The sequence below is a fragment of the Adelges cooleyi genome, unplaced genomic scaffold, assembly GCF_023614345.1.
Source record: "Adelges cooleyi isolate 19-005CV unplaced genomic scaffold, UGA_ACOO_1.1 ACOO_flye_CR_arks_rails_tigmint_CR_PRNA_574, whole genome shotgun sequence".
In the NCBI taxonomy this organism is placed as follows: Eukaryota; Metazoa; Arthropoda; class Insecta; order Hemiptera; family Adelgidae; genus Adelges; species Adelges cooleyi.
In genome coordinates, this window is record NW_026096268.1 from 7,338,748 (window position 1) to 7,359,112 (window position 20,365).

A 20,365-nucleotide genomic window follows, 5' to 3' on the forward strand; every position below is an offset into this window, starting at 1 on the left:
TGGACCAGACACAAAATAAAAACACATCATTGTAAGAAAAATACCTTCTCAGCCCTCCGCGTCGAAACTATCTTACAATATATTGTGTTAATTAAAAATATACTAGAGATATGTATTGGCAGAGTAATTTACGGTGGAAATTAGTTAAGGATTTCTGGAAAATTATTGTCCAAAGTTTCTCCACTATAGGAGATAACACCACGATGGGTACAATATGCGTGCTGGCCGGACACCCTGTATAAGCGTGATAGGAAAAATAAATAAACCGGCAACTTTCATCTTCGTTTGGATCGTGCACTCGATCGTCACGGCGGCGACCTCGTTTTCACCCGCTTGGCGCTGGCCGAGACATCCCAATGCATATATTATTATAATGTTGTGTGCACATACATATCATATACACTCTAATATATGCGTGTTGCCTTTCCCCTTTCTCCGCTGCCGTTGCCGCTGCTGCAGCAGCCGTCTGACGATAATAATATAAATGTGACCGTGTTTCGCCCACTATAATTGTGTATATAGGTATACTGTATGCATAAGAAACCGATCCTGTCTCCTGATGAATGATATAGGTGCGATATGAAAACTTAAGCAACTCGGCGCCTTGTACCTGCATGAGCATGCGCATTGCATCGAGTGTCTAGCGAAAGGGTTTGTTGACGGCTACTTTTTTTTTTTTTATTCAACTCCTTAACCGGACCGAGAAAGTATTGGTTTTGTCTTTGACCCACGATAACCAATAATATCAGAATATCGTTAAAAATAAAAAATTAGCTAAATTAACTGGAAAAAAAAAATCCAAATTTCATAATATACAACGGGAAAGTAAAGTGAATTTAGACAGAATTTCGGACCTAAGTCTATGTCTCTTCAACGAGTAATCCTAATCAGAAAGGTCTAATTTTAGCTGAGAAAACAAATAACTTTAAGTGTTGAAAAAATATTTGATCAGTATAACAGCTGTTGAAAATCTCATTTCTGCTAAAATTGGACTAGATGAAACATAATTTTTTATTTTAAAGCTGTTTTAACACAACAATTATTCAGTCTTCATTTTTACATAAACTTATATATTATTATAATTATATTGGTTGACCGGACTCGGACCGTAACGTTCGTCGGGGGACGTGGAGAAAGTAAGTACTGATAGCGACCGTCAGAAAGATCATAATGTATATTTTTATTAAATTTGGTTTTCTATTTATGAAAATGTTTGAACAAATAATTAATGTAATACAATCAAGGACAATTATTTTTCGGTTTTTTTTTATTACTTTGACTCGATGAAATTTGCTACTGTACAAATTTACCGTACTCGAGAACAAGAACTGATGTGTTTTTTTTTGTTTACTCATCGTATGACGTTTTTTTTAAAATTCGTGTCTGCGTTATATTATACACGGCAATAGGGCGACCGGTGTTGGCTGCGCAAACGGGTTTCCAACAAAAGTGAAAAAAAAGCTTTTGGTTTCAATGTAGGTTTTTTTAGGTGTACACACGGTTGGCTTTGTTTACATTTATTAATATAATATTACACGGTAGACACACGCAAACTCCGCCGTGCGCATCGACTTGACTAATGTTTTAACGATAAATAAATTATAGGCCATTTTTTTTTAACACTAGTGTGTGTGTCTGTGTTAAACGTTGAAATGTCCAAAACCATGATTTCCACATAAATATACTGTCCAATTTCTATTTAAATAAAGGCCCGAGATAGAAAACAAATATGCACAGTTAAAAAATATTTAAAACAGAAAATAATAGTTAAAACACATAATACAGTTTCAGTGTATTGCTTTTAAAAAATAATTTCAAATAGCGCAGAAATAAATTACAAAAAAAAAACTGTACAAGTTATTTCTATGAAAATTGTTTTGTCTAGAGATTTTCATTTGGGATAATTTACCAAAGACTGTTTTAATCTTCTGGTTGGGTTTTTTTTTTACAAACTATCACAGTTGTTACACACACAAAAAATTATAAACTAGTCCTTATCACCTGGTAGAGAGTTTTTAATTTTTTTTTCTTCCAAAAGGAAGGCAGGTTTTATGTAAATTAACAAATTTAAAAATTCGTGTTTAAATGTAGACTTTTTTTCTTGTATTTTTTTTTTTTTTGTATTAATTATAATATAATTATGATACTAAAAAAAACTTATATCAAGGGCATAGTCAAAGTCATGGTCTTTCTATTCTTAACAATGACAAATAACTATAACTATGTAAAACAGCTCAACATGTCTTACGTCGACCCGGGCTTTTACTGGTAATGATATGTAAGACTATTTTAGTCAGTGTTGGGCACTTGGTATATCAAAATTTCCTTCAAACAACGTCCATAATTAGCCAAAAAAAAAAAGTCGCGTTTTCAAAATAAATTGTGAAAACTTTTGAAAATTATTTAATGCTAATAAAATGTATTTAAAACTATTCATTGCTCGCAAAGTATATTATTTGTTATTTAAACAATAATTATTGTCTCTGATTTGTGTACAATGTAGTACATTTGTCTGGTATCTAATAATTGTTTTAAATAATATATAAATAATTTGTACAACGTTCGAGTGTCGATATTTATTGCAAGTAGAATATTATAATAAATCAATTTGAAACTTTCTCCTTTTACTGCACTTCGAGTAGTGCTATTATTATTTTTTAATTTGTTTATTCTATTATTTGTTTTTTTTATCTTTTAGCCAAGATTGTATAATACATGTATACTGATTAGTTAAGGCGTGGCGACAGTGTCGACCTTTGATAGTAATAATTGTTGCTATATAGTCAATTAGATTGCGAACGACAATCGTACAGCGACTTGGTCGAACAAAACGTTTCGGATCGGATCGTTGCTCTCATACCGACCCTGAAAAAAAATCTGTGTGATAAAAAATAATACAATATTGTAATACTATCAATATTCGGACACGTGTCGTCGTATCTGTTTTTTTCAACCTAACCGACGTGTACTTTTAATTGTTGTATGTATATGTATATATGTCTTACATGTGATTGTTGCAAAATCTAAAAAGATAGTGACGCTTTTTTTTTTTGTGTGTTTACACAGGAGGTTTCCCTTTTTGATTTAATCTACAATATAATGTTATGTGACACGCCGAAAACGTGTACAATAAAGAGTGTATAATATGCACGACAAGTACGGGCAAAACGAATAATTAACTTTTGTCGAAACACAAGGATAGTATTTTCTACTTTTTCTCGCCGACGAATCCCACGCGTTCCTTATGATTTTCTAATGTTCTGCTCGTCCTAAATACGATCACATTGTCACGGAACGTCTAGTCATCGTGCCGTATTAGTGTCGTCTCGTCCAAACAGATCTATCGTTTATCTCTGTACGATTATTGTGTTTGAGTTATTTTTTTTCGGCTTACAAGTATGAGAGTACATGAAAATCTGCGTCGGGCGGTCCAGGGTCAATTTCTGATATCACTTTTGCATAATGCACTTTTTAAGTACAAATAGTCAACAGATTTCAATTTTAATTGAAAACTTTTAACCGTTGGTAGTTTATTAAAAGATAAAATAAAACACAATAAACATTGAGAGTTAAACCCTAATTTTCGTGTAGGTATTTCATTTATCCCGATTTCAGTTTTGCACCAGTTTGGCGGTATAGCCGAGCTCAAGATTTGCTCGCTAAAACTACCACACCGTCGTTGACCTATAGGTGTAGATCTCGGGCCAATAACATTTGCTTCCAGCCGGTTTCCGTGTCGGTAACATCGCGTACACGGCAGTGAACATAATATAATAATATAATAACATTATACCATTTCCTAACACCGTAATCGCCGCACAAATGAGAGTAGGTACACTACAGCGCATGCGGATGCTATAATATCACAACAAGCTGCTCGGACGCTTCCCAAAACAAAATGAAAGCGATGATGATCTTTATACGGTCTTAAAACGGCCGGAAGGCTTAATCCGGTGACTGTGCTTACCTTTAATTCTAAGTCAAATCGAACGGATACTGTGCTTGAAAGGTGTATATATATACACACAAAGGTACACCATTTAAGGGGGTCGCTCGAACAGTAGTGTCACCGACCATATATGTAAATTAATTAATTATATATTACACTAAGCGTGACACGGATTCGTGCAGTTCGTTACATAATAATTGACTAGTTTTAAAAACGATTGGGCAAACTTAATTGCAAGCGTTTGATATGTTATGTTCTATGAATAAATAAAGGCACTCGAGTTTCGCAAACTTACAATATTGTTATTATGTACCTACTATATAATATGTATACAACGATAAGCGTTTAATTTTTTTTTTTAATTTAAACTATAACTTGAGTGTCGGTTTATCGTAGCTTGTGGTTAGCGCAACAAACTTCTTCATGCAATATATTAACATATTATTACCAATTAAATAGCAAATAAGTAAAAAAAAAATGTACACGACGATACAACGACACATATAATATTCAATAATATTATTAGTATTGTTTTTATAATATATTGTTATATTTTCAGATTGATCTATTTTACAAGATTAAAATCGTAGGATTTTAAACGAGGTCGTGAGCGTGATTTCTCTTGTGTGATATTTGATATTGTCTTGTCTTCTTTGTATGGATGTACAAACTATTGTTAACACAACTAATAAAAAATTACAATTAAACGAATGAGTCAATGATCGATCAATCAATTCCACGGACAATTAATCACATTGTTTTAATGAATCTGCAACCGCTCGTGAAAAATATTGTGACCGTTCAACAGATAATAGGCATACAGGGTGATTCATGTGATCCGAGTTGTTTTTTATGTTACCTCTGCATTATTTTTACAATAACAAATCATTTAACTTTTTTTTAATATTTTGAGAGACGGAATGCGGAGTGCGGTTGAGTAATGCGCGATCATAAATATAATACTTCACATCCGACCTTAATTTTAAAAGTAATTATTCAAAACTTGTTATCGACCAGCAAACATTGCCAGCAAATTATTCTTGGTAAAAAAAAGTTAATTAAATATTTACGTTCCCATTTATGGGTTTCGTTTAAGTTGATTTAGCGCTCTGGAAAATAGCAAGAAAGGTAAATAAAACACATGTTTCAAAAAGAAAAACTATAAAATAGAAATTACTTTTCCAGAAAATGAGTGTCTTACGTTAAACGGATCACCCCGTATACACCATAGATATAATATAAGATATATAAAGATATAAGCTTCCACATAAGTTAATAATATAATTTATATATATTTTTTTTTATTTACTATTGAACAATATAGTCATTTTAATCTTCTTTGGGAGTTATTGATAGAAGTTCAGAGACGAGAGGATTAGGATGACGACTTGTTCGGATTATGAGATGTTTGTAGTGCAATTTGGCTATTTCAGTCACAGAGGTGAGACTTTAGGTAGACGTATTATATGGAGCTTTACAAACAGCAATCTCCGGATACGGTTAGTAGTGGATATTTTGGCTGCTGCCCACAACTGAATACCATATGCCCAGATAACATGTCCGCTATTTGTAGAGTAATATTATAATATAGTATGTAGGTAGTTTGATGTGTTTAGATGTTAGTAGCGAGCGAAGAAGTAAATCGAAATCTATCGTCGAGTATGTCATAGAAGGCATGTAAAACGTATGCATATTATCTTCGATGGTATAGCGTTAAGGGTTGATAGAAATTAGTTGTACATAAAAAACAGACAGAATATTTTTAGTGGAGTTAACAATTAATTGTTGATTTTAAGGACTGTTTGTTCAGCGACTGACAACTGTTAATGATTTCAAGTAGGATTGGATCATCAAAATTGGTCCAAAAAGTCGCCCATCCGAAGAAATTATATTTTGTTGTTTTGTGAACAATTTCAACAAATTGCTTTTAGCTATCTAGTTATTTGAAACCAGATGCGTCGTTTAAAAATAATAATATATCATGTTATTATCGAGTGCGTTCGGTGACATTGAACCGGTTGCATATTATTATTCACTGATATTGTTAATTGCATACCGCGTTCGCTCTTATCGAAGTGCAAGTGAACACAGAATGTTTATAGATTGCGCGTAACGAGAACAACAATATTAATTACACCTAATCGAAAATCACTTACAAAATGAATAATAACACTGTTGGCGAAACAAACTGAAACCGTCGAGCTGTATAAGAGAAAAAACGATTTTGACTACAAACGGCTAAAAGTTAAATTGAATGGCTAAAAAACATTAATAATAATTAAAACGGTACATTTTTTTTACCAAAAAGATATTTATTATTAAAACAAAAAGTATTTTTTCGTTAATTTAAACATAATATACTAGTAAATTACTGTTGTTTTATTATTATTGTATTCAGTTTGAAATAAATAAATTAAAGTAAAATGTATAAAATATTATGGGCGTTGTGCAGTAGAAATAAAACAATATACATACATAATAACTGTTCTAATAAACGTTTTTATTATTAGGATAAATAATATTATGATTAAACCGATCAATATTGTAGTTAAATAACAAAAATTCTAAATTTGTATACAGAGTTATGTTTATTCAATTAATGAACTACAATGAAATACGAAAATATACAGACACACTCAACTTATCATTATTAAAAATAACATTAAGAAATTTAAGTATAAAAGAAAAACTATTTATCGCTTTGACCAAAAATGTTATTTTACTTAAAATAACAATTTTCATTTGCACAGCAAATAACACTCGAGTGTTATTGTCAAAATGTTAATAATTATTAATAAAAAAATATATATATTGTTATTTGTTAAAACCCATCATATTTGAACATTGTAAATGTACATTAAGTAATTTGTGATCGACAAAAGGTATTGTATTAATTCATTGACCGAATATATATGAGTGTTTTATTTCTAAAGTAAAACACCCATTTATTTTTAATGGACGTGTAATCACAATGGCTCCATTTGGTTTAGTCCACTTTAGTTGGTGAGGGCATTAAAACCGCAAAGGCCTTTGCTAGGGCACAGCTTACACGAATTCAAGCCGCTTTGTGCAGGACAAATGCAAAAGCATTGGATACTAATCTAATGCTTTTGTATTTGATGTAATGTAATTGAGTTTTACCATAATTTTAAATTATACAATGAATATGTATGTATAATATATGAGCAATACACGGATGCGTTTACGCCAAATAGTGCACGTGCTCGACCTTGCAGCGTTCAATGAATAGTGAACAATTTTTTATTTTTAAATAATATAATCAAGCACGTGTTGCATCTGATAGTTCTGAGACAAATTAATCAAACCAAGCCAAAGAACGCAGGGCATATTTTTTTTATGCACAATGTAAGTATGATTAATTCGATGGATTTCAAAGGCGTTTTGAATGGCGCATTACATTATGTACACGAGTAAACGTTTTTGTAAGTTGAGATTAGTTACTGAATTTTTTTGCTGTTTTTAGACTAGAACCGTGGCCAAATGCTATTTGTCGGGTTCCTCAAAGTAATAAATTGTATGCATTTTTCTGGTGACAGACCTTTCAGTCGACTGTTTCTGGTGTTTTATTTTTGTAATTCTTATTATAGATACTCGAAACGAAGCCCGCTAAGAAATAGGACCGAAAGCGAAAGCTACAAACGGTTGAACTCTGTGCAACTTGAACAATATTGAACAGTCATCGGTTTGCACTTTCAGCAACAATTACAGACCATTGTAAATTATACTCCAAATGTTTGTCATGTAAATAACATAATTAAATCTATAATTGACCGATTGGCATACGACCCAAATGCACATCTGTCCAGTTACCATTAACGGTCACATATGCGTTTAGCCAATTTATTTCAACTCTGATCAACTATATTTAGTCATAATTAATTATTATTATAATAAAATTAACTTCTTGATTTCTACTTTCTACATAATATTGTAAGTACTTAAATTGGTTGAAAATAAAACTAGTTTTAAAAGTCAAAACCTTTGACCAATGGCCAAATAATTAAGTATGGTTTAGATCCATAGTTAAGCAAGTCAAGGAAATGTTCTTTCTTTATTATTTGCGTCTGATTATTATTTTAGTTCTTATTGGGTATTTTTTCTTTTAGGTTAGATTTTTTTTTATTTACCGAACCAGTCTAGAGCGACCCGTGCAACTCTTTTTTACGAAACCAGAGTGTATATTATAATACACTACTATGTTATAACTCATCAAATCATTCATTAAACCAACCAACGGGAAATAAAATTACAGAATCCAACTGAACTGTACGGTATTTGATGCGTTCTTCTCAGTACCGCATTAAGGTCAGTAATTTCAGTGGACTACTACTGTCGACCTAGTTCTTATCAATCTAAACAAATAACTATTATTATATTGTTTAATAATTACACATTACATTAAATTAGTTATGTGCAACATATTATATTATATGGAACGACAGGGTCGCGTTCGCTGTATTTGTATTTGTGTGCAGCGTGACGGTAGTTGCATTTGGACCGTCCATAGCCAACGGTTATGACTCTTAAAGTTTAACATAATAAGAAAAAGAGATCGTCAAGCCAAAAACGTGGATTATTTCACCACGTCTTCTTTTCCACCGTACCAGCGACGTTGGTCAGGCAAATCTTATAATATAAGAAAAGGGTTTTTATTTACAAGATCCATACTCACTCCTTCCAAGTTCTTAAATAATTTCACTTAATTTCTGTTAAGTCTTGATGCCTTATCAATGCACTATTTGAAACGTTTTAAATGATTTTTTTTTTATAAAAACGTGTACTTGTTTATGCTATTTTTAATTTTTAATTATTTAAGTTTATTTGGTGAGAAATTTATTGTACTTTGTTTACTGCTTTTTTATTATAGGTTTTATTATGATAACTAATGAATTACATTACATTTTGGTAATAAAAAAAGTGTGTTAGTATTTTGTATTATCATATACGGAAAAAATACATAGTCGGTGTTGAAAAAAGCGACTAAATGTTTAGTTAGACAAAGTATGTATTTTTTCCTTGTAATTATACTATTTCATTTTCCGAAGCATATTTTTATAAGATTAAAAGTTACATTTTACTTCATAATAGACTTGTAAGGATTATACTGTAAGTTTAATCACGGCCCTGGAAGGGTATAAAAGTAAATGACTTCAGCTTTATGGCTCGAGAATAATTTTTTTAGTTGAAAATTCATTATATCTAGGTATTATGAGTTTTAGGTTCTTGAAATATTAAAAAACTTAAGCCGACTTATAGTATTAAAAAAAGAACATATTATATTTTATTAATACTAAAAAATGTAGCAAAATAAGACACTGCATTAAATTCCGTAAACTTACACTTGAAAATAAATACATAAGACATTATACATTTAATACTCTACTATCAGTTTTTTTTCACTTTGAAGTGTTTACTTCTTATTGTCATTTTTTTGTCAGTTTTGTTTTATCAAATTTTATGAAATGTCTGTAATTTAAATTGGGAAAACTTCAAATTTGTATATCTCTTATACGCTTTTTTCTACTCTACCACATCCGTACTTATAGATTTTTCTTTTCTCGATTAACATATATTATGTATACCTTTCAGGCACAAGTTTCAACAAAAATGTTGGCAACACTTTTGCGGTGACCGAATTTTACTGACCCCTATATAGTAATGCAAGTGTCGCTCGAGGGTCAAGATGAACCAGGACGGGTTATAACGATTTGCGATTGTATAGCTTTGGTATTGAAAGAAAAAAACAGTTTTAACAATAACACAATAATTTGCTCGGATAATCTTCGAGCGACCTCCAAACGTTTTGGCATTGTAAACGGTTTTTAATCAAATCGGCTTAAACAGCTTGCAACGGTAACATTATACACTGGTGTATAGTTATTAAATATTACTACTGTAATATGTGTATGGTGTTAACAATTATTATTTTATTAATATCGCACGTTTGACAAACGAACAGACCACAGCAGCTGCGGTATCTGTCTTACCGGGTAGGCAATAATAACCACCGACAATGGCTGTAATTGAAACGACTGACATGCGATACACAACGCTTTGACCCAGCTTTCCTGTTTTTTATTGCCAACTCACTTTGCCAATACTGGGTATTTAATAAAAGATTAATTTCCAAGTGCCCCGAGGTCGACGGTGCAATAAGTCTGCTCTGTGTGTAGGTACTATTGTTAGTGGGGTGACCCGACCCAGGCAAAATCTTATTTTGTTGTAAAGAAAAAAAAATCGAATAATTTACTTAAAAAACGTCAACACTTTAATAAATAATAATTAAAAAAAAAAACGGCCGATCAGAGTTGAAATAAATTGGCAAAAATCAAACGCAAATAATAAAAAACATTTCCTTAACTAGCTTAACTATGTATCTAAACTATACTTTTAATTGTTTGGTCATTGATCAAAGGTTACTATTAATTTTTGATAATTATTGATATTATAATTAAACCTAGTTAAGATGGGAAAAACCGTTTTTAATCTCTCCTGGCATATTGTTATCGCTAAACTCGTTTTGTTTTTAACCAAAGTACTTAGAATAAATGTAGCTATTTGAATATTAGAAAGTAGAAATCAATAAGTTATTTTTATTGTAATAATTAATTACGATTAAATATAGTTGATCAGCGTTGAAATAAATTGGCTAAACGCATATGTGACCGTTAATGGTAACTGGTCAGATGTGCATATGGGTCGTATGCCAATCGGCCAATTATAGATTAAATTATGTTATTTACTTGACAAACGTTTGGAGTGTAATTTACAATGGTCTGTAATTGTTGCTGAAAGTGCAAACCGATGACTGTTCAATATTATTCAAGTTGCGCAGAGTGCAATCGTTTGTAGCTTTCGCTTTCGGTCCTATTTCTTAGCGAGCTTCGTTTCGAGTATCTATAATAAAAATTACAAGGTACAGAGTGCTATGCAATCGTTTATAGCTTTCGCTTTCGGCCCAGTTTTTTAGCGAGCTTCGTCTCGAGTATCTAAAAAAAACACCAGAAACATATCGTTGTCGACTGAACGGTCTGTCACCAGAAAAACGCATACAATTTGCATGAAAACAACTTACAGTAACCCAACAAATAGCATTTGGCCACGGTTCCAGTCATATACAAAAAAAGTCTGTAACTGGCTTTAACTTATCAAAACGTTTAGTCGTGTACATAATGTAATGCGCCATTCAACGCCTTTGCAATCCATCGAATTAATCATACTACCTTGTGAAATGGAAAAGAATATGCCTAGCGTTCTTCGGCTTGGTTTGATTAATTTATACGGGAACTACCACCAAACGCGACACGTGGTCGATGACAGTTAAAAAAAACATATCCCTGTTAAAAACCCTATCAAACCCCGTTTGATTCACTTAACGCGGCAAGTTATATTTTATGATTTACATACAGATTCGTGGTATATTTTTAAATTGTTGTAAAACTCAATAAATTACATACCAGTCGATTATAGTATGGGCTTTTTGCATTGCATCTATCACAGCCCCTTTGTGATTCTCGAACCGTTCAGCTAGTGTGAAACACAGTAAATCCCAACGGTAAGTTAGGTTAAGTAACCATAGGGACCAGTAAATACCATTGTCGATTTATTATGTTAAATTATAGACAACCGATTTATTGGAACTAACTTGAATTTATTTAATAGTAATATAAATTGAATAGTTTAACAGTAATACTTCCTGCGCAGATGGTAATAATATTATGTTACTTAAAAAGTACAATAAGTATTAATCAATTTAATAACAATACTATTGTTCGAAGCGATAAACTGGTTTTCTTAATTGCACAGGTTCATTTCGATATTCGTTGTAAATATTCAATTATATAAAATTAATTTTGTTGTAAAATGTAGACTTCATTATGTTTACATAACATGAACGTATCAAATATAATTGTAAGCAAGTCGGTGCAATCCAGTCTATTGATTATGATTATTTATCAACCTTGTTACCTGTGTATCGCTTATTCATGCTAGCTGTCTGGCAAAATAATGTGCTTAAAAAGGTCGTTGTCCTATAATAATTGTGCTTAATGGGACAATTGGTACAGTGTTGCATCGTCTGAGACAAACTCGATTGGCTAATTTTCAATAAAGCGATTTTATACGTTATGAGTTATGACTTATGTCAAAGGAACCTTATCAAGTGGTCTATAGGGACAAAGATGGCTTATAATTATTTTTCACTTTGAATGTTGAACATTTCAAGTGTATTTTGGTTTGAAAAAAAAATATATATATAAATACATATCAGAAAAACCCCAATTATTTGTTTAGCCATTTTGTACATTTTAATAGTTTTGATAATTTCACAGCCAAGGTGAAAAATAATTGGCTCGAGATTATACTTGTTGTTACAAACCGAAGCACGTTTATCATTTTAATTGTATAGCATAATAACTAATAGCCGGGCAGTGTTAAAATGTAATTACTTATTCAATTAATAACCTTTCGACCTGTACATATCTGGTGAGCAATTTCAAAGGACTTTCTACGATGCGCGGTTTTACCAAGCGGTATTTCGAAAATTAATTATCTCAGTCACAACAAAACACAATTCATTCATTCGCTTTAAAATAGATCCGAGCCAAATGAGTTTTACATCTTCCTCTCGTCCGACGTGCTGCTTAACAAAATCGGGCAAGTCACTCATTTTGCCAGAAGACACAATTTAGTTCTACTTAGTGCCACAACATTAGGATTAAATACGGCACACGAACGGTCAACATTAAAATATATATACAAAATGATTTTGTCACATTAGTAGGTAAGAAAAGACATTGCCGACTGGATAAAAAAAAATGGGTAAAACAAAAATACCTGTAACCATAAGCCACCTATGAAATTTTGACCCATTTCCATCCCAAATTCTTGTTAACTTGTTCCCTTTGTCGTCAAACTAAACAAGCCAAAAAGGTGTTTACCTTTTGGCCAAAAACGTAGATTGACGACCGTGTTTTAATCATGCCACGTTTTGTATTTTCATCGGTTTTACCGGGAAATAAGGATAAGGGTCTCGCACATCAGCCTAACCGTTGTGCATAACAAACTGTTGCTGCACACGCCATCCCAAACGACGACGGCCACGTGGTTGGAGAAGATTTGCATTTTAATCGGATTCCTCCGTCGACCTTGCGTGTAGCTGTTGTGTTGTATGGAAAAAATTTCCCGGTTAAAACCGTGGCTGGTTATCAGCATGCAGAGCACACACGGGGGCGGATCCAATGTGGGGGTTGGGTGAAGTCTATAAGTGTTGAAGCTCCTCCCTCCTGTGCTTAAATTGTACACGTTAAAAGTGTATTTTTATGTTTGAGCATACTGTAACTCTATGCGACTATTGCTTATAATAATATAATATGTAATTGAAGTGAAGTTTTGTTTGTTCTACCTCCCCTCCCGCTCCTCTTTTGTGTGCTCCCAAGTAGTTACCGGTGCAAATATCGGACGAATCGTTTGCGGTGAACGACCCGCGTGACGACCAAACTCTAAAAGTTACCAATAAGATAATTTCCAAGGCTCGCTGACCATATTATATTATACCAGAGAAAACTAGTTACAAAACTCGGCCTCGGATCGACTGAAAAACAATATTATAATTATTATTGTTACTACTTTGCAAGTGCACATAGTGGATAGGTCTTGGTTACAACTTAATTTAACACGACCGAGTTTCCCAGTACTAACGTCACCCCTCCTACTCTATTTTGCACAATAGTTACAGCAATTATTTTACACACACATCCACTCAGACCGGTTAAACTTACAGTAGTAAAGCCACCTACAGTCCATTTAAACGGTTCACAAAACATATCATTATAATACAGACATGTCCTGACTAACGATACATGACTATAGGCCGCGCACTGACAGACAACGGTGTCAATAGTGATTAGAAAACGTTTGAAAATAATCAAAAGATATTTTCAGTCATTTGGGGGGGGGGGAGTTAACTAGCGCCCTCTGCCCTCCACCCTTTGTTAATTGCACAAATGTCATTGACAAACCAAGTTAAAAAAATTTAACTATTTCGGTCACGAGTGTCAAAGTTATAACTAGTAAAAAAAATTGCTAACCTTTGATTTATTCCTATTTGAACTGTGGCCACAGTATTTTGAAGACCCTTTTATGAGCTAAAAAAAAAATTTCTTTTTTCTAGCATAAGAGTCTGAGATGCTGCGTCTAAACAATACAGAGTAAAGTAAAAGTGTCACTGAAACCTTAAGTATGGCTTTATAAAGATAACACAACGCTATTTTTGGTATATTGTTCCATTTGCCCGGCACAAATACACAATTAAAATGTACCAAGGGTTGGAAACGGCGATTAAGTCTTACATTATATGTCTTGGTGACCGGCATCGAACCACTTGGGATAGTGTTTTATTATCATCCTTATCTTATCCTGTTCTACAACGGAAGGCATAAAAACGGTCGATTAGTTTGTCGACGGAAACAAATTATACATATTTTATTATTATATTATCTTTTATAGTCGAGATAAGTTGAACAGCCCTCAGAAATAACAAAAATTAAATACCAGTCTGTTCATTCAAAAGCCAATAATTCCAAAAACAACCGTTCAAAACTGGTTATTTTTTTTTTAAGCAGACGATTCTTGATTTAAAATATTATGAGTTGTCGTTTTAGTTTAATAATTCAATGAAATTATAAAAATAATAATGAAAAAATACAAGACCAAAATGGTTAGGTCAGTACACACCATGTACAAATCTTAATTAATAATTTGCAAAATTGGAGATATGGGTGGTCGATCAACAATTAAGTGTCTGCCAATGACCCGATAAGTTATGCCCAATTATTATGTACACTGTCAGACAATAAGTTTATCCAAAACCCACTTGAGAAGTAACTGTTTTGCGAGCAACGTGAAACTTAAATCGACGGTACAAGCGGCAGAGATGTTTTCCTTGCATTTCGCGTCGGTGTGTTTATTATAACTTATAAGTAACTCGTTTTCCACAAAACAGCGACTTAACCCACTTTTTAAGCGCATCCGCGGCGGACTCGATCTATATTGATCACCTGTGCACTACTGTGAACGTCGCTCTGGCAAATGCCGAGGAGTTCCTTTGATCTTTCCAGGTTTGTCTTGTGGAAAATTCCGTGTACAACAATACTACGGTAAACGATTCTGTCGGTATAATTTATATATTACCGGGAAAAGGAACGTTGTTTTCGCTTTATAGTGGGATCCGTCTTTTCCAAGGGCATTAATTTGCAACGTCCCGGGAAAATATTATATACTCTCTATCCCGGCTGTGACCTCAACAAATCCGACAGCATCCGGAGTTGATTTATTACACTATATAGTGTATACATATACATATACTTGTATATTTTTGCATAGGGCGAGGGATGTGTGTGTGTAAATAAGCGAGTACGCGTCAAATTTCAAGGTCGGAATTTAGTTTGAAAAAAAACCCATTAAATGTGCGACTCGTGTAAAAAAACCAAAAAAACAAAACGGGCAGACGAAATTTAAGTACTCAATTATTATTACTTTTTTTTTTTCATTTTGGGCCGAGCACCGCAATACAACAAAAGATATTATATTTTATGAAAAATAATATTACAGTGCGAGAGTGGTTCGGTGCAGCGGCGGCTTGTGTGCGGTGCACATTTTTTATTTATTTTTTTATTGCATTTACAATATGTTGCATGTAGTTAAAATTAAAAAAACGTGTGGGCGACAACCTTGTACACTAATCTGAATAATCGAGGTCTAACTCGTAAAATATCGCCCGGTCAAATAACAGTGTAATAAAAATATTTATGTTGCTTGTAAAAAAATTATCTGACATATTGTATTAACCGCAAGTGCTATACCGCAATGTTATATACATTGTAGTGGATTCTCTGATGGTCAGTGCACAGGTCACGGTGTAGGTATATTATGTTATATTCCACAACCGTTGGGAATCAGTCTACCCCTATGTGCCAGCACGCTGCACGCCCAAACCTACTTGTGTTTGTTTTCTGAAAAGGATAATCCAAAAAAAGAACTTTTCTGGGTTTAGACTGTGCGAGACTGAGTGGAACGCGTTGCACGCAAAATAATAGAAAAAGGAATTTTAAGACATCAGCTCTATAATGTCCACGATAAGTAGCTCGTTTGTCACACGCTGTTAATTCCATAAATAAAGAAAGAACGGCACGTGTATTGTTAAATTTTCTAAAACTATTTCATCAACCCTAAATGATCGTTTTAAAACTGTTCTTTTTTTTTTTTTGTGAAATGGACAAAAGCTTAAATTAAATTTTTTACTTTTTGCTGTTATATAGGTATAAAAAAAATAACCATTGGTGTAGTCCATCCTGAACCCGTTGCCTTGGTCGTTGGAACGCGTTTACAACGTCATTACTGTCTTCTTTAAAAGTCTAGTATGAACATATTATTGTGTTATCGAGTCGTTTAATTTAACATAATAAAAAAAACGCGTTGCTTTTAATCAATTAAACAGCGTTATTGGGTTAGTCATGCGATACTTTATTATTTATTCGCCATTTTTTTTTCACAATTGGCGCCCTTGAATGGTTTACAGCAATCGTCATCAATAAAAATCGTTCGCTATCAACAATAATTATATTACTGTACGCATAACAATATATTATATAAATGAAACAACACTCTACCTCATATATAGATGAATATTTTATTAGTATTTAGCGATTGACATTAGTTGTTTTTTTCCTATTCCAAACAAATCTAAATTAGTCCGTGCTACTAAAAGGTATTGATCGAAAAAAAGGTTATATTTATTCTGTAAAATAATGAGAAAAAAAACCGTTTATCATTACACAAATTCATTGTTTAAGTGATAAATTATTATTTTTTTTATACCACAAAAAATAGAAGTCAAATAGAAACGCTGTGTTGAATTATCAGTGACTGATGTGTTATTGATCCGAGATCTTATAAAAAAACCTTGCTTGCAGAGTAAATCGTCTATTTGCCATCCATTGTTCCCAAAGTAAGACTTAATTCTTTTTTTTTTTATCGATTCCTTTAAACCAACGATGCTCAAAACTATAGTCGTTCGTATTGCTTGAACATTGTTAATATTATAACGTGTCTGGAGCAATAATTGTGATTTCATAATTTAGTTGTAAGTAAAAAATGATTGACAATAATTACACATATTACAGGAATTGTTATGCTATTATATACAACGGACAACGGTAAAAACAAATTTTGACACTACACGTCCCGCAATGACATGTAATTGCACTGTCTCAGTTTGGAAGAGGTGGGTCAAGTACTTAACCTATTTTCCTTCGAATGCGTTTGTGCACATCCTTTTAATAGCTTCTTCTACATAGAAACAACAAGCCAATACAATTTGCCAGGACTCGAGTGTAAGTATAATTGGCCGGTTTAACTGGAACGATTCGAAGAACTGATCCGGCCAACGGTTATTGTTCCAATATACAAACGCCTAATGTTCAGAGGGTGCTTCACTAACTGCTAAAAATGGCAGCGATTTAGTCTCTTCAGCTACATCTCCATGTTTTTTTATTTAAAACATCTTTTGTCCTAACTCTAAAAGCCATCCGCTTTGATCTCTTTTAACAGCTGTTCTACAAATTTAATATGCAAAATATGTTTTGTTGATATCGATGCGACATCCAAAGTCCTATACTCGTAGATCAAGTTCTCAAGTAATTCCTCTACATTGTCCCGTCCCTCCACTGCTGCAGTTTGACTCCTAACGCCTTTGTGCACTGTCGCATCATCTGCAGACACCTTAAGGTGTACCTCATTCCATATGAAAGTCCATCAATCACCGTGGAGAAAACGAGTATTAGCTAAATATAATTCTCCTTTGAGCTTTTATTTTCTTCAAAACGCATACAGAGTTAAGTACATTGACTGACACGCCCATAAACACCCAAGCGAATAATAATACCCATGTGAGGTTTAATATATTGTATTGAATTACTGATTGCATATTTAATATATGCAATCCCGTTGTACCCGTTGTAGAAGTAAAAAAAAAAACAAACAACTGCGGCCAAAGGCATGGCATTCGTTGGCCGCTAATCGGCTTACACCATAATAATAATAGGTTGTACCTAAGACTATTAAGTATTTACCACTTGTGGGTAAGTAGAAGTTCGAGAAAATTTAATTTTTTGCGACACGCACAATATATTGGCCGACTAAACGAAATTAGCCGTGCCATTACGGCTCCTGAAATAGGTAACAAAGGCAGTAACAAGTCAATGTCAGTAAAAAAGTTCAAGGTTTTTTTATATTTGCGTTACAGATAAGTAACAAACAACCAATCAGACGTGTACACGATAAAATATGTAATAGGCAATTTACACGACACTGCAAACGCAAATATCAAAGTATCTCCCCAGGTAAGTGAGGGGACGAAGAAGGAGGGTATTAGTTTTTTAGGATATTACAAAAACCCTTAACGGTTGTGTGTCGTTCTCGAATAATGTTATAAAAAAGAGCATCACTCTTAAGTCGAAGTCAACAAAGTAATAACCGGGTATGGATTAAGGGGTCGCGTTCACAGGGGTGACTTGTTTTTTGAGACTATTAGACTTAAGTATTTTTTATTTTTCTCGACATTTTGTAAACCTACTACTCATTAAAAAAGGCTGTCCCGATTTGTTTTTATTTTTTTTTATCACAAAACCATTCCTGACAAATAAAAAAAACAAGGAGGTCAAAATACATTGTGTTTTTACATTTTATTCAGTAATCATTGGTTTGTTATCAACATGTTTGTAGACACACTTGAAATATTTAAAAACGGTAGTGGGGAAGAATGTTATTTATTTTTTTAGTTTTAAAAAGTCTTTTTTTCTTATAAAACATTATTCAATTTTTGGTAATTTTGGTAAAGAATAAAATAATATAATATTTAAAAAAACCTTGACTACAAAAAATATTACACTTTAGTGAATACATACATATTTAAGTGAAATTACTTAAAGATGTAAATAATTCTAAAGAACTAAATTGTAGAGAGGCAATGGAAATGTTAAAAAAAAAAATAAGAACAATTTTAGCTGACGAATTACTCTGTTTTATATTTTCGGTTAAATTAAAAAAAAAATGTATTTGCTTGAAAAAGAATTAAAAATTTGCGGAGAATCGAGATGACATTTTATAAAAACACTGTACAAAAGAAAAATTGAATTACTAATCAAACCCATTGAGATGTTGAGCGGCTCACGATAAAAAAAACACCCTCTGTTAAAAAAAATATACTTTTGGCCACTTTTTATACGACTTCTCCTCGGTGTTTACTGACCGGTAATTTAAATAGATCAATTTAAATGCAACGAAATTATAGCTGTGTGTACGACCTTGTCAATTTATCGACTCCCAAATGGTCTATTATATTATACTTGAATCGGATACAGAGCCGTGCGTGTTATTTTTCCTTTCCGCCGTACACGACAACAACAATGCGTGGGTCAGTTCGGATAGAATAATAATATTATACATATTCACATTCAATGCCGTCGTTGACGTGTCACTGTCAGGGACGAAGCTATAGCTAGCTGCAGAACGTGTATAAAATTCGTTTGCCCGCTAAAAAACACACCAAACAAATAACACGTGACGCGGACAATGCAATTTGAATTGGTAAGTCGTTTGAGGCGCACGTGCGATATTTTTATTTTTTATTTTTGGTAAACACATTAAAAACGGATGACGTCGCGTCGAGTAAACACTGCGGCCTGACCTCCCAATAGTGAAAAACCTAAAGATAAAAAAAAAAGGTCCTTATCCGATTCCCAAAGCCGGATCCATTAGCAAAATTGTATACATTATGTATAATATTTATTTAGCAAATTTCGCAAAAGTTTCGGTATACATACACCCCACCCCCCAGGCCCTAGCATCCGGTTAGGTTGGCAGTTATGTTCAAGCCAAAATATTTTTTAGTAATGAAAAACGGTTAAAAAAAAAAAAGGAAAGACCCGTGATCTGTCTGTGATTTAGATGAGAAATGTGCTGTCCTATTTAATTGTTTGATTTCTCGCCTGTTTGTTTACCGTTCTAAACAAAACAACAGCTTTGAGTTATACTTGCAATAATAACATATGTACAGGTGTTATTATATGTATTTATTGTAGTAGTCCGCCAGTGATGGATTTATCTGGTAACACAGATTTGCCTTTAATGTTGACTTCGAGAGCTATACGGTTGTATTAGCAGGGCTCGGAAATTTATTACATAAAAAAACCTTCAAAAAATGACTTGAAAACAACAATCAATATAACACGACCTTAATATACGTCATAAATATTGTCTGAAAACGAAAAACAATGCTCTAAATATAAACAATTTACAATAACTTATTTTTTTTTACACAAAATAATACATTTGCCA